The sequence below is a fragment of the Trichechus manatus genome, unplaced genomic scaffold (assembly GCF_000243295.1).
Source record: "Trichechus manatus latirostris isolate Lorelei unplaced genomic scaffold, TriManLat1.0 scaffold00035, whole genome shotgun sequence".
Lineage (NCBI taxonomy): Eukaryota > Metazoa > Chordata > Mammalia > Sirenia > Trichechidae > Trichechus > Trichechus manatus.
The window spans coordinates 2,485,085-2,511,392 of NW_004443971.1; the positions used below are offsets into that span (position 1 = coordinate 2,485,085).

At 40.0% G+C, this 26,308-nt stretch overlaps 1 protein-coding gene and 1 non-coding gene across 3 annotated transcripts in view; one reads left to right on the top strand and one right to left on the bottom strand.

The window, feature by feature from the left end:
- KCNH1 (potassium voltage-gated channel subfamily H member 1) overlaps positions 1-26,308 on the top strand; it is a 636,098-nt gene that overhangs the window by 209,666 nt on the left and 400,124 nt on the right. The gene's annotated exons all lie outside the window — the stretch shown is intronic.
- LOC111820391 (U6 spliceosomal RNA) lies at positions 22,123-22,230 on the bottom strand. Its single transcript, XR_002823944.1, has one exon. It is a non-coding gene; the product is annotated as a U6 spliceosomal RNA (small nuclear RNA).

Sequence of the window (26,308 nt, forward strand, 5' to 3'; positions counted from 1 at the left end):
GGTTTTTTGGTTTGGCGGTATAATAGGTTCTAAAATCAGGTAGTGTGAGTCCTCTCACTTTGTTCTTCTTCTTCAGTAATACTTCACTTATCCAGGGTCTCTTCCATTTCCATATGAAGTTGGTGATTTGCTTCTCCGTCTGGTTAAAAAAAGTCCCTGTATTGCATTGTATTTGTAGATTGTGTTGGGTAGAATTGATATTTTCACAGTGTTGAGTCTTCCTATCCATGAGTACGTTATGTTTTTCCACTTATGTAGGTCTCTTTCGGTTTCTTGCAGTAGTGTCTTGTAGCTTTCTTTATATAGGTCTTTCATGTCTGTGGTTAGATTTATTCCTAAGTATTTTATCTTCTTAGGGGCTATTGTAAATGGTATTGATTTGGTGATTTCTTCTTTGAAGTTCTCTTTGTTAGTGTAGAGGAATCCAAGTGATTTTTGTATGTTTATCTTGTGTCCTGATACTTTGCTGAAATCTTCTATTAGTTCCAGTAGTTTTCTTATGGCTTCTTTGGGGTTTTCTGTGTATAAGATCATATCATCTGCAAATAAGGATACTTTTACTTTTTCCTTATCAACCAATTTGGATGTCCTTCATTTCTTTTTCTAGCCTCATTGCTCTGGCTAGGACCTCCAACACAATGTTGAATAAGAGTAGTGATGAATGGCATCATTGTCTGGTTGCCATTCTTAAAGGGAATGCTTTCAAACTCTCTCCATTTAGAATGATGTTGACTGTTGGCTTTGTATAAATGCCCTCTATTATGTTGGGGGAATTTTCCTTCTATTTCTGTTTTGCTGAGAGATTTTATCATGAATGCATGCTGGACTTTGTCAAATGCCTTTTCTGCATCAATTGATAAGATCATGTGTTTCTTGTCTTTTATTTATACAATGGATTACGTTGATTGTTTTTCTAATGTTGAACCATCCCTGCATACCTAGTATGAATCCCACTTGGTCATGATGAGTTATTTTTTAGATATATAGTTGAATTCAATTGGCTAGAATTTTATTGAGGATTTTTGCATCTATGTTCATGAGGGATACTGGTCTGTAATTTTCTTTTTTTGTGATGCCTTTACCTGGTTTTGGTATCAGGGTTATGATGGCTTTATACAATGAGTTTGAGAGTATTTCATCCTTTTTTATGCTCTGAAATACCTTTACTAGTACAGATGTTATCTCTTCTCTGAAAGTTTGGTAGAATTCTCCAGTGAAGCCATCAGGGACGGGACTTTTTTTTGTTGGGAGTTTTCAAATTATCTCTTCAATCTCTTCCTTTGTTATAGGTTTATTTAGTTTTTCTACCTCGGTTTGTGTTAGTTTAGGTAGGTAAAGTATTTCTAGAAATTTATCCATTTCCTCTAGTTTTTCAAATTTCTTGGAGTCCAGTTTTTTCTAGTAATCTGATTCTTTTAATTTCAGTGGGGTGTGTTGTGATATCACCTATCTCATTTCTTATTCTGGTTATTTGCTTCCTCTTTTTTTTTTCTTTTGTTGGTTTGGCCAGTGGTTTATCAATTTTGTTGATCTTTTCAAAGAACCAGCTTTTGGTCTTGTTAACTCTTTCAATTGTTTTTCTATTCTCTATTTCATTTATATCTGCTCTAATTTTTATTATTTGCTTTCTTCTGGTGCCCAGCAGCTTCTTTTGCTGCTCTCTTTCTATTTGTTCAAGTTGTAGGGTTAATGTTTTGATTTTGACCTTTTATTCTTTTTGGATGTGTGTATTTGTTGTTATAAATTGACTTCTGAGCACTGCTTTTGCTGTGTCCCAAAGGTTCTCAAAGGATGTGTTTTCATTCTCATTTGATTCTATGAATTTCTTTATTCTGTCCTTGATTTATTCTATAACCCAGTAGTTTTTGAGCAAGGTGTTGTTCAGTTTCCATGTGTTTGATTTTTTTTCCTTGCTTTTTGTGTTGTTGATTTCTACTTTTATGGCTTTATGGTCAGAAAAGATGCTTTGTAATATTTCGATGTTTTGGATTCTGTTAAGGCTTGCTTTGTGGCCTAATAAGTGGTCTATTCTGCAGAATGTTCCATGTGTGTTGGAAAAGAAAGTATACTTGGCTGTTGTTGGGTGGAGTGTTCTGTATATGTCTCTGAGATGAAGTTGGTTGATTGTGGCATTTAGATCTTCTCTGTCTTTATCAAGCTTCTTTCTAGATGTTCTGTCCTTCACCAAAAGCGGTGTGTTGAAGTCTCCTACTACTGTTGTGGAGCTGTCTATTTCTCTTTTAAGTGATGTTGGAGTTTGTTTTATGTATTTTGGAGCCCTGTTGTTGGGTGTGTAAATATTTATTATGGTTATGTCCTCCTGGTGTATTGACCTTTTAATCGTTATGTAGTGTCCTTCCTAATCCTTTGTATTGGATTTTACTTTAAAGTCTATTTTGTCAGAGATTAATATTGCCACTCCTGCTCTTTTTTGATTGTTGTTTGCCTGATATATTTTTTTACATTCTTTGAATTTTAGTTTTTTTGTGTCTTTGATTGTAAGGCATGTCTCTTGTAGACAGCATATAGATGGATCATGTTTTTTTTAATCCATTCTGCCACTCTGTATCTTTTTATTGGTGCATTTAGTCCATTTACTTTCAGTGTAATTATTGATAGGTGTGAGTTTAGTGCTTTAATTTTGATGTATTTTTTTGTGTTGTTGACAGCTTCTTTGTTCCACTTAATTTTCTTTGCTGAGTCATTTTTCTTCATGTATTTCTTTTCATCTTTTTCATTGCTTTTAGTTTTGTATTTTCTGAGTCTTTATTTATTTTTTCTCTTTTTCTTTTGATGTGTAGGATTTTTAGTTTCCCTTGTGGTTATCCTAAAATTTACCTTTATTTTTCTAGGTTTAAACTAATCTTATATTTCTTAATATTGCCTTAACTTCTGCTCCATATGAAAATTATATGAATGCACTATTTAGTCCCTCTTTTTTGTTTTAAAGTTGTCATCTTTTACATATTGACATCTCTGTTTCCCTATTTTCAGTGTTTTAACTTTGACTTATTTTTGTAACTTCCTTGTCTGGGTTGATATCTTGTTGTTCTGTCCTGTGTTCTAGTTTTGGGTTGTTATCTGATATTGATTCTGTAACTAGGGGACTTCCTTTAGTATTTCTTGTAATTTGGTTTGGTTTTTACAAATTCCCTTAACTTCTGTTTATCTGGAAATGCCCTAATTTCAACACCATATTTGCGAGACAGTTTTGCTGGATATATGATTCTTGTTTGGCTTTTTTTTTTTTTTTCCTTCAAGGCTTCATATATGTCATCCCATTGCCTTCTTGCCTGCAAGGTTTCTGCTGAGAAGTCAGAACTTAGCCTTTTTCGTTGTCCTTTGTAGGTGACTTTTCTTTTATCCCTAGCAGCTCTTAATATTCTCTCTTTATCTTTGGTTTTGGCAAGTTTGATTATAACATGTCTTGGTGATTTTCTTTTGGGATCTACCCTGTGTGGGGTTCAATGATCTTCTTGGATAGATATCTTCTCATCTTTCATGACATAAGGGAAGTTTTCTGCCATCAAATTTTCAACAGTTCTCTCTGTATTTTCTGTTATCCCCTGCCCACCCCCCCCCCATTCTGGTACTCCAATCTCTCATAAGTTATTCCTATTGATAGAGTCCCACATAATTCTTAGGGTTTCTTCATTTTTTTAAAAATTCTTTTATCTGATTTTTCTTCAAATAAGTTGATGTCAAGTGCTTTTTCTTCAATCTCACTAATTCTGACTTTCATTGTCTCAATTCTGCTTCTATGATTTTCTATTGAGTTGTCTAAGTCTGAAATTTTATTGTTAATCCTTTGGATTTCTGTTTGTTGTCTCTTTATGGATTCTTGCAACTTGTTAAATTTATCATTTTGTTCTTGTATAACCTTTCTAAATTCCTGTATTACTTTGTCTGTGTGTTCCTCGCTTGTTCTGCATTTTGACTGACCTCCTTCCTGATATCTTGAAGAGCTCTGTATATTAATTTTTTGAATTCTACTTCTGGTAATTCCAAGACCTTCTATTCCTCCAGGCAGTTTCCTGGTTTTTTGTCTTGATCACTTGCTGAAGTCATCATGGTCTGCCTCTTTATGTGGTTTAATATTGACTGTTATCTCCAAGCCATCAATAAGTTAATATATTTATTTATTTTATGTTTGCTTACTGTGTCCTAGCTTCTTGGTTTTTGTTTGTTTTAATATGCCCAAATAGGCTGATCATGTGAGCTACTTTGATTATTGGTGTCTTTGAACCTCTCACGTCCTGTCACCAGGTGGTTAGAGCTGCTACTAGGTATGTGAGCCCAGGAGTCCATTTACTTTTCTTGTGTGGATTCAGCTCAGGTTTCCAGGTAGTTGGTCACAGAGTGCGTGGTCCAGGTTCTCACCTAGAGTCCTAGATGGGCAGGGGCGTAGGGGTGATTGGAGGAGGCACAGGTATCTGACTGCAGTAACGGGTTATGTGCTGAGCAAGGTAGGGATCTGATGGCTGCCCCGAGTGCCTGGGTGGAAGGTGTGTCCCTGTTCCCTAGAGTGCTTAGGTGGGTGGGTTTTGCAGCTGGACTTTGGGTACCCAATGCTGTTGGCTGTGAGGACTGGGAGGCACTGCTCAGTCTTGGACCCCTGTTGTGGGTGGCTAGGTGGAGTGGGTGGAGCCACCAGTCCTCAGGCCCATGATGTGGGTAGGTGAGAACCCTGCTTAATGGGCAGGGCAGTGTCAAATGTCACGAATCTGCCACTCCCCCTTAGCTGTTGCAGTTGAAAATAAGCTTCAGGTGTATACTCTGTTGCACTATGCTAATGAGGGCCTGCACTGTTGAAATGGGCCCACACAGGTCTAGGCAGGGGTGAAAGGCATTCAAAGTCCATGGACTCCTTTTGCCTGTGCCTAGGCAAAGGGGCAGTGCCTGCCATGAGGTCCCAGCTTAGGTAGGTGGCAGATTATTTTTTCTTGTTTGTTATTTGTTCCCTCTCCAAAGCCAGGAGACTGGCTTGGGTGCATGCGATGGGTTCCACTTCTGGCCTAGGGGGCGCAGCAATCCCTGAAGCTGGATGCGGACTGGAGCAGAGCAGGGAGAGGGTGGGTGAAAGGGAGAGAGGCACTTTCCTGAGCAGGAAGGGTTATTCTGTTCCCTTGCAGTGGGTTAGACACGTGCACTTAACTTTCACAGATCCAGCACCACTTCCTCCTGGCTCTGGAGGCTTATGCAGACTCTCCACTGCTTGGTTTCTCCTGATGTGGAAAAGTTGTTCTGAGCACTAAACTTGCCTCAGCCCACATGGGCCAGCCTATCCAGCTTGCAGAGTGCCAGCCAGGTCAGGTGTGGCAAATCCTCACTGCTTCTAAACTGTGTCTCCCTCCCTCTGCCGCTCAGTGTGACTCCTCAACTTTGTATTTGATGTTCAGGGCACCTAGATTGTCATATATAATAGATTCACTTGTTTTTTGGGGTCTTTGTTGTAAGAGGAATCACAGGAAGTGTCTGACTGTTCTGCCATCTTGACCCCGCCTCCCTGAAACAGCTAATCTACAGAATTTTGTCCCACTATTCATACATTTTTTTTTATGCCTGAGGAAAATTTATTCTGTTAACACCTAGAATCATGACCAGCATAGTATCTAGAAAGAAATAGCTTCTCCAGGGCAGTTCTGTATGCTCAAATCAACAAGGTATACTAGTAGATGTCATAGCATCCATTAGCACCAGTGCAGCACCTCTGGTCTGCTTCATAAATAGCTGTTCAGTAGGTTCAAATGCTCTTAAAACATCAAAACATTTTTGTTGACATATATTAGCATAAGCATCTTCATCTCTTATATTTTCCACTGATCCTATGATTTGCAAACCCTATGTGTATTTTCCTCTTTATGTTTTTTCATTTTCCTGGGTGCACACAGACTCTGTTTCTTCCCCTTTTCGCACTAGAGACCTGTATAGAGAGGGTCTGCCCCTTGGTGGAATTTCTGTAATAGCCCTGAGAACAGAGCACGCCCAGCCTGGTTCTTGGACCCTCCTGTGTGTGCTGTTTGAGTCTTCAGAGATTCTCACTGCACATTTAGGCTGAGGTTGTCTGGGAAAACTCCCCTTCCATCTCCTTTTTGTTAAGAATGGTTCTTTACCCATTTAGCCTATTTATGTCCTTTATAGCACCTTACACATTCTGATAGCATCTTGTTATCTCTCTCTCTCTCTCTATCACTTATTTCTTGTCTCTCCCACTAGAAAGTCCCATGAAGGTAGAGTTTAGGTCTAATTTGCTTAACATTGACTCATTGACTCTCCAGGTTCTAGCATAGTGCCCGTCACATTTGGTCCACTCATTGGAGTGGATCTCTCAAGCCAGTGTTTGTCAGATATTTTTATGTCTATTTAAATGAACGTAAAAGTACCCACTTCATAGAGTTATTGTGAAGATAAAATGAGATGATGCATGCAAAGCACTTTTCGCAGTGTCTGCCACATAGTCCCCTCTCAAAATCAGTTATTAGTCTCAGTAAGTGGCATGTATTACAAGGAACTGGATTCATTATGAGACACTCATTCATGGCCTGTCCTTGAGACATCTGAACTCCTGAGAAGGGTAGAAACAGCAACTGTTAGCTTCCAACTTGCTGTCCCCTGCATGAGCAGTAGGTGGTGACCCGGGTAGGGGGAGAACAACAAGGGGTTCTGCTACTTCGTGTTAGAGAAACTCATCTCATACTTATACATCTTGCTTTTGTTTTGTTATCCTTGTTTCTGAGTAGCTTGGTAATCTTCTCACTAGGTTCTGGTTTCAGAAGAAAGAATACTGTGTTTGATTAAAGCAAGCTTCACATGGGTGGTTTGCCACTCGCTTTAAAATCCTCCCTACACCAGCCAGATTTATTCATAGCATTTTTGTATAATGTTATCTCATAATGTTGTTGCTAAGACCTGTGATTGGGGTGAGTGGCTCTGTGCACAGAATATAATTACTTGTGCAGCAGCTTGGAATGTGCCAAAATAATCACCAGATGAACAATTATGACTGGTGATATGGCTAATCATGGCAGATCTGCAGAGGGCGTTGAGCGTATCATTACTAAAATCAAAGAAAGAAACCTGCACTTTCTGCTAGCGCACCCTGTTCTTTGACTGAGTTCTTGTCTCAACACTTATTCAACCAGCATTTACAAAGTCCTGTTGTGTATACAGGGAACCCTGGTGGCGCAGTGCTTAAGCTAACCGAAAGGTCGGTGGTTTGAACCCACCAGCCATTCTGTGGGAGAAAGGCGTGGCAGTCTGCTTCCTTAAAGATTACAGCCTTGGAAATCTTATGGGGCAGTTCTACCCTGTCCTGTAGGGGTTGCTATGAGTTGGAATCAACTCAACAGCAACAAGTTTGGTCTGTTGTGCATACATGTGTCCCTGGATGACACAAATGGTTAAGTGCTCAACTAGTAACTGAAAGATTGGCAGTTGAAACCCACCCAGAGGCACATTGGAGAAAAGGCCTGGTGATCTCCTTCCAAAAGAATCAGCCACTGAAAACCATATGGAGCACAGTTCTCTCTGACATACATGGGGTTGCTATGAGTCTGAATCAACTTGATGGACAGCAACCGTTTTTTTTTTTTTGTTTTTTTTTTTTCCAGTTGTATATATAGCCCTCTAAGAGGAGCTATGGGAAGTGAAAAAGTAGCACTTGATTTTGCTGTCTTGTTGGGAGAGAGAAAATATACTGGGATGTAACAACCAGGAACAATATAAAAAATTCTATATCCAAATTGTTTAATAAATCAAAGGGGTGATCTGTTTGTGTTGAGGTCAGTTAGGGAATGCTCCTTGGTAAAGGGGAGCCTAGAGTTTGGTCTTGAGGAAAGTGGTAAGATTTGGGTTGTCAGGGTCAAGACATTAGAAGAGAACTTAAAATTACAAAGCTGAGGAAATCATCAAGTCCTGTATTGGGCAGCAGTGAAGCTAGCCTTCTGGTTGTGATGTCTTGTTATAGGAGATTGAGTTTATAGGAGAAGCAAGGGCCAGTTGACACAGGTTTGAATGTGTGCTTGGTCAGTTTTGAATGGCTCTGGCAGACCACAGGGAATTCATGATATCCCCTTTTATCCTTTTAAATATAAAAATAATATAACTTTATTGAAAATTATAATAAAAGAAAATTGTTTAATATCACATCATCCTCACCCAGGAGTCCACAGCCTATGGCCTGCAAGCCAAGTCCAGCCCACCACCTATTTTTGTATGGCCCACATGCTAAGAATAATTTTTACATTTTTAAATGGTTGAAGAAAATTAAAAAAGGAAATAATATTTTGAGACCTGTGTCTTAGTCGTCTAGTACTGCTGTAACAGAAATATCACAAATGAATAGCTTTAACAGAAGTTTATTCTCTCACAATCTAGTAGGCTAGAAGTTCAAATTCAGAGTGTCAGCTCCAGAGGAAGGCTTTCTCTGTCAGCTCTGGAGGAAGGTCCTTGTCATCAATCTCCCCCTGAACTAGGAGCTTCTCTGCGCAGGAACCTCTGGTCCAAAGGACACGCCCTGCACCCAGCGCTACTTTCTTGGTGCTCTTCTCTGCTTGCTTCGTTTTCCTTTTATTTCTTTTATTTATTTCTTTTATTTTATTTCCTTTTATTTCTTGTAAGATAAAAGGTAGTGCAGGCCACACCCCAGGGAAATTCCCTTTACATTAGATCAGGGATGTGACCTTAGTAAGGGTATTACATCCCACCCTAATCCTCTTTAACATAATCTAATCTTGCTTCATTAACCAAAGGCAAAGATTAGGATTTACAACACAGGAAAATTACATCAATCACAAAATGGAGGACAACCACAGAATACTGGGAATCATGGCCTAACCAAGTTGACACGTATTTTTGAGGGCACAATTCAATTCATGACAACATGTGAAAATGATATGAAATTCAGATTTCAGTGTCCATAAATAAAGGTTTATTGAAACAGAGCCATTCTCATAGCTTACATACTGTCTATGGCTGCTTCTGCACTACAACAGCAGAGGTGGGTAGTTTTGATAGAGACCATAGGCCAGCGAAGCCTGAAGTATTTGTTATCTGGCCCTTTATAGAAAAGTTTATCAACACCCCCCCAACCCAATAATTTTTCATTTCTGCCTGTTTTACTCCAGTTTTTGTCTAAATGTACAATCATTTACATAGTTGTATATATTTTAGTATACAGCTTTCCTCACTTTGCGTCATAAACATTTTTCTATAATAGTCATCATAATTATAATTTGAATGAGTTCATATTTGTATAGTGATTTGTAATGTAAAAAACACTTTATTTCTATTATTTTATTATCATAACAACCCATGTGATAAGAGGGAGTGTTCCTATTTCATGGAACTGTCATAATGATTAAGTGACTTGCTCAAGGTCACACAGACAACAGGTAGTAAAGCTAGGACTTCTGACTCCAAATTCCTTATTCATTTTACTTTAGTATATTGTCTGTTAATAACTATTTAATCTTTTCCCAAGTAATGTATAATTATTTTTTAATTACTGATTCTTGTATTGCTGTATAGGTCCTTAAAAAAAACTCGTTGCCTTCAAGTCAATTCTGACTCATAGTGACCCTATAGTAAAGAGTAGAACTGCCCTATAGGGTTTCCAAGGACCAGCTGATGGATTCAAACTGCTGACCTTTTGGTTAGCAGCTGAGCTCTTAACCGCTGTGCCACCAGGGGTCCTTTAAGTCCCTAGCGGATGCAAACAGTTTTCCCTCGACTATGAACCTAAAGGTTGGTGGTTCGAACCCACCCAGGCATGCCATAGGAGAAAGACCTAGTGATCAGCTTCCGTAAAGATTATAGCCAAGAAGACCCTACGGAGCAGTTCTATTCTGAAACACATGGGGTCTCCATGAGTCAGAATTGACTTGATGGCAATGAGTTTTGGTTTTGGTTTTTTTTCGGTATTGTTATTTACATAGGATGTTTCCATTTCTTCCTTTTACCAGGAGTTTTTCAGCGAACTGATGTAAATGACGTACTTTGTCTTTTGTTTATTTATTTTAACTGTAAGAATTTAGATTTGTTTTAATATTTGCTTTTCAGCTTGGAGACTCAATGATGTCAGTGGGGTAAGGATTGAGCTCTAAGTAGGGGGATAACTCCAGGGCAGGTGGTTTCATTCTTGTTCAGATACTACCTGCTCAGAAGCCAATCTCATTTCCAAAGTCAGTTAGCAAATATTTATGGGGTGTCCATTACTGCAAGCACAGGACTAGGTAGGCTCTGGGAATCTGGTCCTGAGTTTGACAGAGTCCCTGCCCTCAAGAAGCTAACAGTCATGTGTAAAGTAGTCAAGAAACCTGGCCATAGTATTGCACGGTGGTGAGTACAACAACAGGGGCGAGTTCTGGGTGCTTGGGAGCATCGAGGAGAGCCACCCTGGCTGGGAGCTCAGGGAGGAGTTTAAAATGAAGAGGAAGTAGGGAGTTGGCCAGGTGAAAAGAGGGAAGGGAGGAGAGTGGAAGGAGACATCATTTCAGGCAGGGGGACCAGCCTATGTGAAGGACAGGAGTTCAGACAGAACATGGCACATCTGAGGAGTTAAAGTAGCTCAGTGTGGCTGGTGTGTGAGATAGTGGTAGAGAGAAGGCAGAGGAAGCAGGTAGGGGCCACATCATGGGGGCCTGGTGTGCCCCACTCAGGAGCATGGTCTATACCATGACAGCATTGAAGAGCTCTGAGCAGAAGAGGTTCATGATCAGAATCGCCTTTTAGAAAGAATACTCTAGTTGCAGTTGGAGAATAAAGCAGATAGGGGTAGGCTTGGAGGCATGAGGTTGTTCAGCAGTAGAACTCTCACCTTCCCCGGTTTGATTGCTGGCCAGTGCACCTCATGTGCAGCCACCACCCATCTGTCAGTGGAGACTTGGATGTTGGTATAGTGCTGAACAGGTTTCAGCAGGGCTTCCAGAATAAAACAGAATGGGAAGAAAGACCTGGAGATCTACTTCTGAAAATCAGCCATGAAAACCCTACAGATCACAACGGTTTGAGCCGAAGATGGCACATGGCTGGCCACCATTTCCTTCCATTGTGCATGAGGTCACCATGAGTTTGAGTCTCTTCGATGACAGTTAACAGCATCAACAAAACCTGGAGTCAAGGGTCCAGTTAGGGAAGCAGGTGCAGCAATCCAGGTGAGAGATGATTTCGTCTGTGTGGAAGGAGAAAGGTGGACTGGTTTCAGAAACAAACAGGAGGCAAAATTAATACAACTTGATGATTGCAGGTACTTGGAGGATGAAAGAGAAGGAGGAATCACACCTAAACTGGCATCCAGGTTTCTGGAATGGGTGTTTTGTCTTTGAGATTTTTTTCTATCCATTAACACCTACTGAAAGGATTATTGGGATAAAGGGTATGAACATATTAAGACTCTTGATATGATTTTGGGTATTGCATTCTCAAAGAGGCTATCCGTTTACAATAACAAGTAATGGGTTTTTGAGGAGGAGAGTAATTTGATGAAAATAGTATAAGATGACAGAAGTGTGTAGGTCAGATTCAGTCAGAGATGCCTGGATGGATGGCTGTTATAGAAATCCAGGCCTGAGGATAAGAGTAGGGCATTAGCCATAGCTTACAGTGGTCCTTCCAATAGTTCATCCTTTGTTTGTTTATTCATCCAGGAATCAATTACTGAATGCCTGCTATGAACTAGGGACTGCGCTGGGTGTTTTGGGGGCACGTCCGGGTGAATGAAACATGGTCTTTTGCTCAGAAACGATTTGTGTATGGAGTTGTTAGCTGCTGTCGAGTCAGCCCTTGACTCATGACTACCCCAGGCACAATGGACTAAAATGCTGCCAAGTCCTGTGCCATCCCCATGATCAGTTGCTGATTAGACCCTTGTGATCCAAAGGGTTTTTATTTATTTATTTATTTAAAATTGTACTTTAGAAGAAGGTTTACAGAACAAATAGTTTCTCATTAAACACTTAGTGCACATATTATTTTATGACAATGGTTAACAACCCCTCGACATGTCAACACTGTCCCTTCTCAACCTTGGGTTCCCTATTACCAGCTTTCCTCTCCCCTTCTGCCTTCTAGTCCTTCTCCCTGGACTGTTGTGCCCCGTTAGTCTCGTTTTGTTTTATGGGACTGTCTAATCTTCGGCTGAAGGGTGAACCTCAGGAGTGACTTGTTTACTGAGCTAAAAGGTGTCAGGGGGCCACACTTCTGGGGTTTTTCCAGTCTCTGTCAGGCCAGTAAGTCTGGTCTTTTTTTGTGAGTTAGAATTTTGTGCTACATTTTTCTCCAGCTCTGTCCAGGACCTTCTGTTGTGATCCTGGTCACAGCAGTCAGTGGCATAGCCGGGTACCATCTAGTTGTACTGGACCCAGTCTGGTGGAGGCCATGGTAGTTGTGGTCCATTAGTCCTTTGGACTAATCTTTCCCTTGTATCTTGTTTTCTTCATTCTCCTTTGCTCCCAAAGGGGTGAGACCAGTGGAGTGTCTTAGATGGCTGCTCACAGGCTCTTAAGACCCCAGATGCTACTCAATGAGGTAGAATGTAGAACATTTTCTTTATGAATTGGGTTATTCCAATTGAGCTGGATGTTCCCCAAGACCATGGTCCTCACAGCCCTCTGCCCAGCAATTCAGTCCCTCAGGGAGTTTGGATGTGTCTATGGAGCTTCCATAACCTTTACTTGTACAAGTTGTGCTGGCTTCCCCTATATTGTGTACTGTCTTAAACTTCACCAAGTTACCATTTATCTATTGTCTGTTTAGTATTTAACCCCCCACCCCTCCCATCCCTCGTAACCAACAAAGATTGTTTCTTTTTGTGTGTAAACTTTGTCATGAGTTTCTACAGTAATGGTCTCATACAATATTTGTCCTTTTGTGATTGACTTATTTCACACAGCGTAATGTCCTCCATGTTATGAGATGCTTCACAGATACATCGTTGTTCTTTATAGTTGCATAATACTCCATTATGTGTATGTACTATAGTTTGTTTATCAATTCATCTGTTGGTGGGCATCTAGGTTGTTTCCATCTTTTTGCTGTTGTGAACAATGGTGCCATGAACACGGGTATGCATATGTCTATTCATGTGACAGCTCTTATTTCTCTAGGGTATATTCCTAGGAGTGAGATTGCTTGATCATATGGTATTTCTATTTCTAGCTTTCTAAGGAAGTGCCATATCATTTTCCAAAACGGTTGTATCATTTTGCATTCCCACCAGCAGTGCATAAGAGTTGCGACCTCCCTGCAGCCTCTCCAACATTTGTTATTTCCAGTTTTTTTGATTTGTGCCAGTAATGCCAAGGTGAGATGGTATCATCATTGTGGTTTTAATTTGCATTTCTCTAATGGCTAGTGATTGTGAGAATTTCCTCATGTGTCTGTTGGCTGCTTGAATGTCTTCTTTTGTGAAGTGTCTATTTCCTTTGCCCATTTTTAAATTGGATTATTTGTCTTTTTGTTGTAGAAGTGTTGATTTTCTTGTAGATTTTAGAGATTAGACCTTTGTCTAACTTGTCCAAAAATTTTTACCCAGTCTGTAGGTTTTACTCATTTGGTGAAGTCTTTTGATGAGCATAAGTGTTTAATTTTTAGAAGTTCACAGTTATCTAGCTTATCTTCTGGAGTTTGTGTGTTCTTGGTTGTGGTTTGTATCCTGTTAATGCCGTGCATTAGGGCCTCTAGCGTTGATCCTATTTTTTCTTCTGTGAACTTTATAGTTTTTGGCTATATATTTAGGTTTTTGATCCATTTTGAAGTAGTTTTTGTGTATGGTGTGAGGTATGGGTCCTGTTTCATTTTTTTGCAGATGGACATCCAGTTTTGCCAGCACCATTTGTTAAAAAGACTGTCTTTTCCCCATTTGATGCACTTTGGGCCCTTGTTGAAGATCCGGTGACCATAGGGGGATGGATTTACATCTGGGTTGTCAATTCTGTTCCATTGGTCAATGTATCTGTTGTTGTACCAGTACCAGGCTGTTCTGACTACCGTAGCTGTATAGTAGGTTCTGAGGTCAGATAGTGCTAGACCTCTTACTTTATTCTTCTTCTTCAGTAGAGCTTTACTTATCTGGGGCTTCTTTCCTTTTCATATAAAGTTAATGATTAGTTTTTCCATCTCTTTAAAGAATGTTGTTGTATCTGATGGAGGCACCCTGGAAAGCATGGCCCCTGGACTCTCTATCACCCCAGAACTAAAACAGTTTCTGCGGCCAGCTCTTCAGACAGGGATTGGTCTGGACTGTGGGATATAAAGTGATACTCATGAGGAGTGTGCCTCTTAGTCATGTAGATACAAGAGACCAAAGGGGCAGCTTCTGTCCGGAGGTGAGATGGGAAGGCAGATAAGAGTTAGGAGCTGGTTGAATGGTCATGGGGAATCAGGGGTGGAAAGGAAGAGTGTGCTGTCACAGAATGGGGTAAGCAATTAGGGTCTCATAACAATGTATGTAAAAAAAAATTTGTATGGGAGACTAACTTGAAATGTAAATTTCATTTAATTACAACAATTAAAAAAACGTTGTTGGTATTTGGATTCAGATTGCATTGTGTTTGTAAATTGCTTTGGGTAGAATTGACATTTTCACAATGTTGAGTCTACCTATCCATGAGCATGGTATGTTTTTCCATTTATGTAGATCCCTTTGCGTTTCTTGTAGTAGTGTTTTGTAGTTTTCTTTGTATAGGTCTTTTACATCCCTGATTAGATTTATTCCTAAATGTTTTATTTTTTTAGGGGCTATTATAAATGGTATTATTTTCTTGATTTCCTTTTCATCATTTTCTTTATTGGTGTATAGGAATCTGACTGATTTTTGTATGTTTATCTTGTATCCGCTACTCTGCTGAATCTTTCTATTATTTCCAGTAGTTTTTTTGTGGAGTCTTTAGGTTTTTCTATGTACGGTATCATATCATCTGCAAACAGGGACAGTTTAACTTCTTCATATCAATTTGGATGCCCTTTATTTTTTTTCTTGCCTTATTGCTCTAGCTAGAACTTCCAGCACAATGTTAAATAGGAGTGGTGATAAAGGGCATCCTTGTCTTGTTCCTGTTCTCACGGGGAATGTTTTCAGCCTCTCTCCATTAAGAATGATGGTGGCTGTTTATTTTGCATAGATGCCCTTTATTATGTTGAGAAATTTCCCTTCTATACCTATTTTATTGAGAGTTTTTATCAGGAATGGGTGTTGGACTTTGTCAAATGCCTTTTCTGCATCAATTGAGATGATCATGTGATTCTTTTCTTTCCTTTTATTTATGTGGTGGATTACATTGATTGAGTTTCTAATGTTGAACCATCCTTGCATACCTGGTATGAATCCTACTTGGTCGTGGTGTATTAGTTTTTTGATATGATGCTGAATTCTGTCCGCTACAATTTTGTTGAGAATTTTTGCATCTATATTCATGAGAGATATTTGTCTGTAATTTTCTTTTTTTGTGGTGTCTTTGCCTGGTTTTGGTATCAGGGTTATGCTGACTTCATAGAATGAAGTCAGAAATGTCGCTTCATTTTCTGTCTTCTGAAATAGTTTGAGTAGTACTGGTATAAGCTCTTCTCTGAATGTTTGGTAGAATTCTCCAGTGAAGCCATTCTGGGCCAGGGTTTTTTATTTTTGTTGGGAGTTTTTTATTTTATTACCTTTTCAATCACTTCTCTTGTTAAGGGTCTGTTCAGATTTTCAACAACACTTTGTGTTAGTTTGGGTAGGTAGCGTGTTTCTAGAAATTCATCCATTTTCTCTAAGTTTTCAAATTTGTTGGCATATAGTTTTTCATAATACTCTCTTATGATCCTTTTTATTTTAGTTGGGTCTGTTATAATGTCCCCCACTTCATTTCTTTTTTGAGTCATTTGCATCCTCACCTGTTGTTTGTCAGTCTGGCCCGTGTTTTGTCGACCCTTTCAAAGAACCAACTTTTGGTTTTGTTGATTCTTTGTATTGTTTTTCTATTCTCTATTTCATTTATTTCTGCTCTGATCTTTATTATTTCCTTTCTTCTGGTGGCTGTGGGCTTTTTTTGCTGTTCTCTTTCTATTTGTTTGAGTTCTGTAGTTAATGTTTTGATTTTCTCCCATCTTTTTTGATGTGTGCATCTATTGCTATACCTTGTCCTCAGAGGACTGCCTTTGCAGTGTCCTAGAGGTTTTGGTATAATTCTCATTTGATTCTAGGTAATTTTTGATTCTATATCTGTTTTCTTCTATTGCCCAGTGTTTTGTAAGCAGGGCGTTATTCAGTTTCCATGTAAGTGATTTTTTTTTCCTTGCTCTTCCTGTTGTTGATTTCTATCTTGCTGGTGTTGTGGTCAGAGAAGATGCTTAGTATTATTTCAGTGTTTTGGATCTTGTTGAGGATTGCTCTGTGGCCTAAGTTGTGGTCTATTTTGGAAAGCATTCCATGTGCATTGGAAAAGAATATGTACTTTGCAGCAGTTGGGTGGAGTGTTCTATACATGTCTATGAAGTCACGTTGGCTGATTGTGCCCTTTATGTCTTCTGTATCTTTGTTGAGTTTCTTTCTAGACGTCCTGTTCTTTACTGAGGGTGGTGGGTTGAAGTCTCCTACAATTACTGTGGAACTGTAAATTTCTCTTTTCAGAGCCGTTAAAGTTTGTTTTATGTATTTGGGAGCCCTGTCATTCAGTGCATAGATGTTTATTTTGGTTATGGCTTCATGACGGATTGTCCCTTAACATTATATAGTGTTCTTCTTTGTCTTTTATGGTTGATTTTGTTTTAAAGTCTGTTTTATCTGAGATTAGTATTGCCACTGCTTATCGTTTTTGGTAGCTATTTGTTTGATATATTTTTTTCCATTCTTTGATTTTTAATAAATTTATGTGTTTGTTTCTAAGGTGTGTCTCTTGTAGACAGCATACTGATATATCCTGTTTTTTAATCCATTTCTGTCACTCTCCATCTCTTTATGGGTGCATTTAGGCCATTTACATTCAATGTAATTATTGAAGGTGTGACTTTATTGTTGTCATTTTGTAGTGCTTTTTTTGTGGTGCTGACATTTCTTTGTTCCTCTTACTCTTCTGTGTTGACTTCCTTTTGTTTTTGGATTTTTTTCCATTTATTTTTACTCGTAAGTTTTGTTTTTTGTGAGTCTCTATGTTTTTCTTCTTTATTTTGATGAGTAGATTTGTTAACTTTCTTTCTGGTTACCTTGAAATTTACCCTCATCTTCCTAGGTTCAAACCAGTGTATTATTACTTGGTATCGCTTTGTCTTCATCTCCATTGGAGTGTTCTATACCTATACCATTTATTTCCCCTTTTACTGTTCTGATGTTGTTGTCATTTACAGATTAACCTGTCTTGTTCCTTGTTGTAATTCTTCTGGTTTTGGAGTTCATTTCCTAGGTTGGTATCTGGCTGGTATGATCCTGCATCCTCGATTCAGCCTGTGGTCTGATGTTGTTTGTTCTCAGATTGAAAGACTCCCTTTAATAATTCTTGTAAGTTTTGTTTGGTTTTTACATAGTCCCTTAATTTCTGTTTATCTGGAAATGACCTAATTTCACCATCATATTTGAACAAGAGTTTTGCAGGATATATTAGTCTTCACTAGCAATTTTTTTCTTTCAAGGTTTTATATGTCATCCCATTGTCTTCTTGCCTGCATGGTTTCTGCAGAATAATCCAAGCTTAGTCTTATTGTTTCTCCTCTGTATGTAACTTTTTGTTTTCTCAAGCTGGTCTCAGGATCCTTTGTTTTTATCGAGTGTGTTTATGATATGCCTTAGTGATTTTCTTTTGGGGTTTATCCTATATGGGGTTCATTGTCCTTCGTGGATGGTCAGCTTTTCATCTTCCATGATATTGGGGTTGTCTTAGTCATCTAGTGCTGCTCTAACAGAAATACCACAAGTGGATGGTTTTAACAAAGAGAAATTTATTTTCTCACAGTCCAGTAGGCTACAAGTCCAAATTCAGGGCATCAGCTCCAGGAGAAGGGTTTCTCTCTCTGTCAGCTCTGGAGGAAGGTCCTTGTGATGCATCAGTCTTCCCTTGGTCTGGGAGCATCTCAGCACAGGAACCTCAGGTCCAAAGGATGTGCTCTGCTCCCAGCACTGCTTTCTTGGTGGTATGAGGTTCCCATGTGTCTCTGCTCACTTCTCTCTTTTATATCTCAAAAGAGATTCGATTAAGACACTATCTAATCTTGTAAACCTCATCAGTATAACCTCATCATAGTGATAGAGTTTACAACACATAAGGAAATCACATCAGATTTACAAAATGGTACACAATCATACAGTACTGGGAATCATGACCAAGCCAAGTTGACAGATATTTTTGGGAGACGCAATTCAATCCATGACATTGAGGAAGTTTTCTGTCAGCAGTTCTTCAATGATCCTGCCTGTGTTTTCTCTTTTCTACCCCTTTCTGGAACTCCTATCACTTTGAAGACTTTTGCTTTTGATTTTATCCCACACAGTTCTCAGGGTTTCTTCATTTATCTTTGTTCTTTTTTCAGATTTTTCCTCAAACAGAATTGTATCCAGTGTCTTCCTTCATTTCAGATGTGCTCCTCAGACCTTCTATGACACTGTTCATTTCTGAAATCTTCGTGTTTATCTTTTGGATTTCCAGTTGTTGTTTTTGTATGATTTCTAGTGAATTTATTTGGCATTTTATTCATGCATTCTTTTCCTGAATTCTTCCATTTTTATGGCTGTATTTTCCATGAATTTGTCTGCCTTTTGCATGAATTTGTCTATGTTTTCCTCATTTTTGTCTGCTTTTTACTTCAACTCTTGGATAGCTCTGAATATTGGAGATTTGAATTCCCTATTAGGTAGTTTTAGTGCCTTTTATTCTACTGGAAAGTCATCTGGTGTTTTATTATGAATGCCTACTGGAATCATCCTGTCCTGTTTTTGTGTATGTTTTGATATGGTTTGCTGTCTTTGGAACATTCAGAAGTTACTTTCCTCGTTTATTGATTGTAGATTTCTTTGTTTCGTCCTGATTTTTTGTTTTATTTTGTTATGTCTGAACAGGTGGGCTGTGCATTCTTTGTTTTTTCTTGTCTGTGGGCAGGATACTTTTCGCCTCTTTCTCCAACGGGCAGGGTCAGTCGCTCCAGTATGGTACAGCAGGGCAGGTCCAGGTAAAGGAGAGTTGCTGGGATTGGTTGTTTGTGGCATATACTAGGGCTGATAGGGCAGGCCTGGAATCAGTGCAGTGTAGGTTCCAGTAGGCTGTGCCTGTGCTGCTTGGGTGTGTGATGTTCAGTGCACTGTGCAGGTAGGCAGGAAACAGGAGGGAGATTGTGATGTGTAGAGCTAAGATGGGTATGGGAAAGAGGAGAAGAGGAGAGAGGAACAAGAGCCAAAAACATACGAACGAACAAAAAAAGAGTGCTAAGGAACTTACCATTGGAGTGGAGAGATTAAAGACTGAGAAATGGAAAAAAAAAAAAAAAACAAAAGAAAAAAAGTAAATGAAAAAAATGAATAAGTAAAAATTAGAGAAGAAAAAAACAAGAAAAGTAAAGCTCTCAGGGATCCCACTAGTGCAGCTGCAAGGACTGGGGAAATTGCTCCCAGGCCATGAAGTACATCCTGGCTAGAAGGGGTAGAGGTTTCACACAGTGCCAGGTATTCAGGAGACAGGAAGAGAAGGTAAGTACAGAGGTATGAGAAACTGAGTAATGAAGAAAGATGAAAAGGGAAAAAGAGAAAAGAAAACAAAACAAAGAAAAAAGAAATGCCCCCTGTGATCCCACTGCATGCTTGCGCAAACTCAGAGTAGCTCCCAAGCAGTGCAGTACTGCCTGGCTAGAAGAGGCTCCGAAGCTGAGAAAAGAAAAAGAAAAACACATCAAAAGAGAACAAATCAAAACAAACAAACAAACAAAAAGCCCCGGTGATCCCACCGGAGTGGCTGCATAGGCCGGCAAGTAGTTCTGCAGTTGAGTGGCAATTCACAGCCTTTCAGGAAGAAGCAAAGATGGCACACAGAGCCAGGTATTTGTGAGAACGGATGGGGAGGTGTGGAAGAAACCAGAAGAAGTGGAAAAAAGGAACACCTGCCAACCAACAAATGACATTCAGGGAGCTGGGTAGTGCGGGTGGGTGGAATCCATCAGCACAGGGGTGAAGTAGGTGCTTCCTGGCCAAGAGAGTGTGGCCACAGGTAGCAGAGGAGCCCAAGTAGGGGTGAAGAAGGGTCGGGGGTGGGAAAGCATATATAGATGATTTCTGGTTGTTCTGTCTCCTGCTGGGAGCTCCATGAAGCTGCTTTCCCATACTCCCTGTTCGTCAAACTCTGACAGCAGTCCAAGATGGCGGATCCATGCTGCGTTAGCTGATACGGGACCTCTCCATGTATCTCTCCTCAGTCTCTGTTCTTTGTTCGTTTCTTACTCCATTCGGTGCTTGGCTCAGTTCTTTATCTCTTCATTTGATGCTTAGGGTTTCAGGATTGACGTTTGTCTCTGTTTGACTTAGTTTTTCTGATCTTTGTTGTGGAGGGACAGTGTGGTGCTTCTGTCTATAGCTCGATGTTTCCCAGAAGTCCCAAAAGGTTTTTATAAGCTGATTTTTGAAAGCAGATTGGTAGGCCTTTCTTCCTAGTCCATCTTAGTTTGGAAGCCCTGCTAAAACTTGTTCAGCATCATAGCAACATGCAAGCCTGCATTGACAGATAGGCAGTGGATGCACATGGAGTGTATTGGCCAGGAATCGAACCCAGGTCTGCATTAAAATCGAGAATTCAACCACTGAGCTACCACTGCTTCAGTATGTGTAGTAGGAGATGAAGATATACATCAGAAACCTCATTAAAAAGTAGCACAAGGTGAATGTAATAATAGTGGTACAACATGCTGTGGGAATTGAATGAAAAGATATGAATTTTAGAGCAGGGTAGGGAGTTGGGGGAGGAGGTAAATTCAGACCAGGCTTTGTTGAAGAGGTGTCGTTTGAGCTGCTTTTTACTGAAAATGGATGAAATCTGGATAGGTTGGTGAGAATTGTTGAAGTGGAGAATAAAACATGAATTTGAGGACATAACGATCCCCTGTTTACAGTGAGAGCTGTCTTTTAGGCTGTAGTTGATGCACCCAGAGAAGGCAGCAAAGGGTATCTCTGCATCTGAAGTCAGATGAGTAATACTGGAGTTTCTAAAACCAGGAGTGTCTCAGTGACTGCCTGTCTCACAAACCAGGGGGCTGGTTTTAGTCTCAGCGTGAAGCAAATGGAAAAGGATTTCCATTTTCTGAAATATGGCTTGCCTGCAGGCTTTCACTAGGGAAGCAGCAGGATGTGTGTGCTCCCAGGCTTCCAGGCCTGAGTATCCTGGTGCTGTTTAATGGTCCTGTTGCCTCCTTATCTCCCTGGAAATGATAAGCCATGCCTCAGGCTACTGAGAACACACTTGGATCAGTGGGAGATGTAAAGCCAAACCTTCCTGATGTGATTCCTCTAAGCCATTTTCAGTTATTTTGTGAAAATCAAGTGGGAAATATTTGTGTAAGAGCTTTGCAAATTGTTAAGTGCAGGTGGATACTATGTATTCATTTTTTCAGCTAATAATCACTGAGAGTCTGCTGCTCTGACAATAACGTTCTAGGTGGTGAGGATACAGCTCGGTGCTTTAGTGGCAATGTGAGGCAGTCAGGGAGGAAACTTGAAGCAGGCAGCATGCTTGTTGTTGTTCTTTGCCGTGGAGTTGGCTCTGACTCATGGCAACCCCACGTGCTGCAGAGTAAAACTGTGTTCCATAGGGTTTTTAGTGGCTGATTTTCAGAAGTAGATTGCCAGGGCTTTCTTCCGCAGTGCTGCTGGCTGGGTGAATTCAAAACACCAACTTTTCAGGTAGTAGCCAAGAGCAAACCGTTTGCAGCACCCAGTGACCCTTAAGTCCATTTATGATGATAAATGCTCTCGGGAAAATGAAACAGGGAAGGGGGTTAGGATATGTTGGCTAGAGGTTGCAGTTTTATTATTTTTATTTTTTAAATTAATTAATTTTTAATAATTTATTTTGTTTTTTGTTGTTTAAAACATAACACAACAAAATATACACCAATTCAAGTTTCTACATGTACAATTCCATGACATTGATTACATTTTTCAAGTTGTACAACCGTTCTCACAAAAATATAGAATACTTCACAAATTTGCATGTCACACATTGTGCAGGGGCTGTGCTAATCTTCTCTGTATGGTTCCAATTTTAGCTTATGTGCTGCCGAAGCCAGCACAGAGTTTGCACTTTTAAATGGGGCATCAGAGCAGGCCTTGTTTGCGAAGGTTAAATTTGAAGATTGACCCCAGGGAAATGAGTGAGAGAGTGATATTGGGGATATTGGGTAAGAGTGTTCTAGGTGGAAGGAGAAATAAGGTCAACTGCCCTGAAGCTGGAGCCTACCTGACATGTCTGAGGAGCAATAAAGGGCTTCTGTGACCGTAGGGGTGTGAATGAGGGAGCTGTGGTGGGAAATGAGGCTGGAGAGGTCGTGAAGTCTGTGTGCGTGGGAAAACAGTGCAGAATATATGGGGCTTCGTGGGCCACTGTAACGTTGCTGGCTTTTATCCAGAGACAAAGCCATTGGAAGGTCCGTTTATTATAGCAATTGCTCTTCTCTGGCCTCCTTTCCACCTTGACCCAGGTGGCCTGGGTTTGAATCTGGCTTTGCCAATTACTCACTCTGTAATCTTGGGCAAGCTTCTTAACCTTTTTGTGCCTCAGTTTCCTTCTCCGTAAAATGGGGATAATAGTAGTTCTTACCTCACAGGAGCTATGAGAATTAAATGAGATGATGCTTGTAACGTGCTGTGCCTGGTACATGGTAAGCGCTGTGCAAGTGTTTGTTAAAACAAACATTTAAAAACCCTGCAGCCCCAGTTTCTTCTAGACTTGGCCTCATGGAGTAGTTAAAGTGCAGTAGGTAAGGGAGGATTCTGGAGACCAGGGGTTGTGTCTCGGTTTTGTCATTTGCTGCTCTGTGCCTGGGATGAATCACATCCTCCCCAAACTTCTGTTTCCTTATCTATAAAATGAGGCATGTGGGCTTGGCAAGCGCTGGGGCCCCTTCCTCATCAAAGTTTCCTGATCCCAGGACTACTGAGCCGAGACTTCTGTCCTCAGCCCTTTGTTTAGAACTGGGGGTTTAGTGGCCCCACCGAACTGTGGCAGCTCCCATTGGTCAGCTACTTTCCTTTCTGGGAAACTGTGGGCATTTGCTCACCTGGAGGGCATTTGTAGCTGAGGGCTCTTTTCTGTACAAATACAGAATTGTGTACTGGTATCACCAGGAGGGGGTTTAAATTACTGTTCATACATTTATCATGACTTGAAAAGCATTTCTTTGCTTTTTCTTTTTTACTTTTTTTTATTGTAGTTTAAATGAAGTTTACATTTCAAGTTAGTCTCCCATAGATAATTTTATACATACATTGTTATGTGACCCTAATTGCTCACCCTATTCTGTGACAGCACACTCCTCCTTTCCACCCCTGATTCCCCATGTCCATTCAACCAGCTCCTAACCCTCTCTGCTTTCCCATCTCACCTCCAGGCAGAAGCTGTGTGTTTAGTCTCTTGTATCTACTTGAGCTAAGAGGCACACTCCTCATGAGTATCACTTTATGTCCCACAGTCCAGTCCAATCCCTGTCTGAAGAGTTGGCCTTGGAAATTGTTTTAATTCTGGGGTGATAGAGAGTCCAGGGGCCATGCTTTCCAAGGCGCCTCCAGTCTCAGTCATACCATTAAGTCTGGTCTTCTTACTCAAATTTGAGTTCTGCATCCCATCGTTCTACTGCTCGATCAGGGACCCTGTGTTGTGTTCCCTGTCAGGATGTTCATTGGTGGTAGCTGGGCACCATCTAGTTCTTCTGGTCTCAGGCCGATGAAGTCTGTGGTTTATGTGGCCCATTCTGTCTCTTGGGCTAATATTTTCCTTGTGTCTTTGGTGTTCTTTGTTCTCGTTTACTTCAAGTGGTTGGGACCAATTGATGCATCTTAGATGGCCACTTGCAAGCTTTTAAGACCCCAGACGCCACTCACCAAAGTAGGATGCAGAACATTTTCTTAATAAGCTTTGTTATGCCAATTGACCTAGATGTCCCCTGAAAGCATGTTCCCCAGACCCCTACCCCTGCTATGCTGTCTCTCAAAGTGTTTGATAGTATTCAGGAAACTTCTTAGCTTTGGTTTAGTCCAGTTGTGCTGACTTCCCCTGTAGTGTGCGTTGTCCTTCCCTTTGCCTAAGATGATTCTTATTTACTATCTAGTTAGTAAATAACCCTCAACCTCCCTCCCCACCCTTGTAACAATCAAAGAACATTTTCTTCTGTGTTTAAACCTTTTCTTGAGTTCTTATAATAGTGGTCTTATACAGTATCTGTCCTTCTGTGACTGAGTAAATTCACTCAGCATAATAAGTTCCAGCTTCCTCCATGTTATACGATGTTTCATGGCTTCATCATTGTTCTTTATTGTTGCGTAGTATTCCATTGTGTGAATATACCATAATTTGTTTATCCACTCATCCGTTGATGGGCACCTAGGTTGTTTCCATCTTTTTGCTATTGTGAACAGTGCTGCAGTGAACATGGGTGTGCATATATCTATTTGTGTGACGGCTCTTACTTCTCTAGGATATATTCCAAGGAGCGGTACTTCTGTTTCTAGCTTTTTAAGGAAACGCTAAATTGATTTCCAAAGTGATTGTACCATTTTATATTCCCACCAACAGTGTATAAGTGTTCCAGTCTCTCCACAACTTCTCCAGCATTTATTATTTTGTGTTTTTTGAATTAGTGCTAGCCTTGTTGGGGTGAGATAATATCTCATTGTAGTTTTGATCTGCATTTCTCTAATGGCTAATGATCGTGAGCATTTCTTCATGTGTCTGTTAGCCGCCTGAATATCTTCTCTGGTGAAGTGCCTGTTCATATCCTTTGATCGTTTTTTAATTGGGTCATTTGTCTTTTTGTTGTTGAGGTTTTGCAGTATCTTGTAGATCTTAGAGATTAGATGCTGATCGGACTTGTCAGTCAAAAGTTTTTTCCCAGTCTGTGGGTTGTCTTTTTACTCTTTTGGTGAAGTCTTTTGATGAGCATAAGTGTTTGATTTTTAGGAGCTCCCATTTAGCCAGTCTTTCTTCTGGTGCTTGTGCATTGTTACTTATTGTTAGTATTGTGTTTATGCCATGTATTAGGGCTCCTAGCATTGTCCCTATTTTTTCTTCCATGATCTTTATCATTTTTTATTTTATATTTAAGTCTTTGATCCATTTTGAGTTATTTTTTGTGCATGGTGTGAGGTATAGGTCTTGTTTCATTCGTTTGCCAATGGTTATCCAGTTATGCCAGCACCATTTGTTAAAGAGACTGTCTTTTCCCCAATTAATAGACTTTGGGGCTTTATCAAATATCAGCTGCTCCTGTGTGAAGGAACTTATGTCTGGATTCTCAACTCTGTTCCATTGGTCTATGTATCTGTTGTTGTACCGATACCAGGCTGTTTTGACTACCGTGGCAGTATAACATGTTCTAAAATCAGGTAGTGTGAGGTCTCCCACTTTGTTCTTCTTCATGAGTAATGGTTTATTTATACGGGGCCTCCTCCCTTTCCAAATGAAGTTGGTGATTTGTTTCTCCATCTCATTAAAAAATGCCATTGGAATTTGGATCGGAATTGCATTGTATCTGTAGATCGCTTTGGGTAGAATTGACATTTTCACAATGTTGAGTCTTCCTATCCATGACCCAGGTATGTTTTTCCACTTATGCAGGTCTCTTTTGGTTTCTTGCAGTAGTGTCTTGTGGTTTTCTCTGTATAGATCTTTTACCTCTCTGGTTAGATTTATTCCTAAGTATTTTATCTTCTTAGGGGCTATTGTAAATGGTATTGACTTGGTAATTTCCTCTTCAAGGTTCGCTTTGTTGGTGTAAAGGAATGCAACTGATTTTTGTATGTTTATCTTGTATCCTGAAACTTTGCTGAAGTTTTCTATTGGTTCCAGTAGTTTTCTTGTGGATTCTTTGGGGTTTGCTGTGTATAAGATCATATCATCTGCAGATAAAGATACTTTGACTTCTTCCCTACCAATTTGGCTGCTCTTTATTTCTTTTTCTAGCCTAATTGCTCTGGCTAGGACCTCCAGTACAATGTTGAATAAGAGTGGTGATAGAGGGGTGAATGAGTTTGGGAGTATTCCATTCTTTTCTATGCTATGAAATACCTTTAGTAGAAGTGATGTTATCTCTTCTCTGAAAGTTTGGTAGAATTCTCCAGTGAAGCCATGCGGGCCAGGGCTTTTTTTGTTGGGAG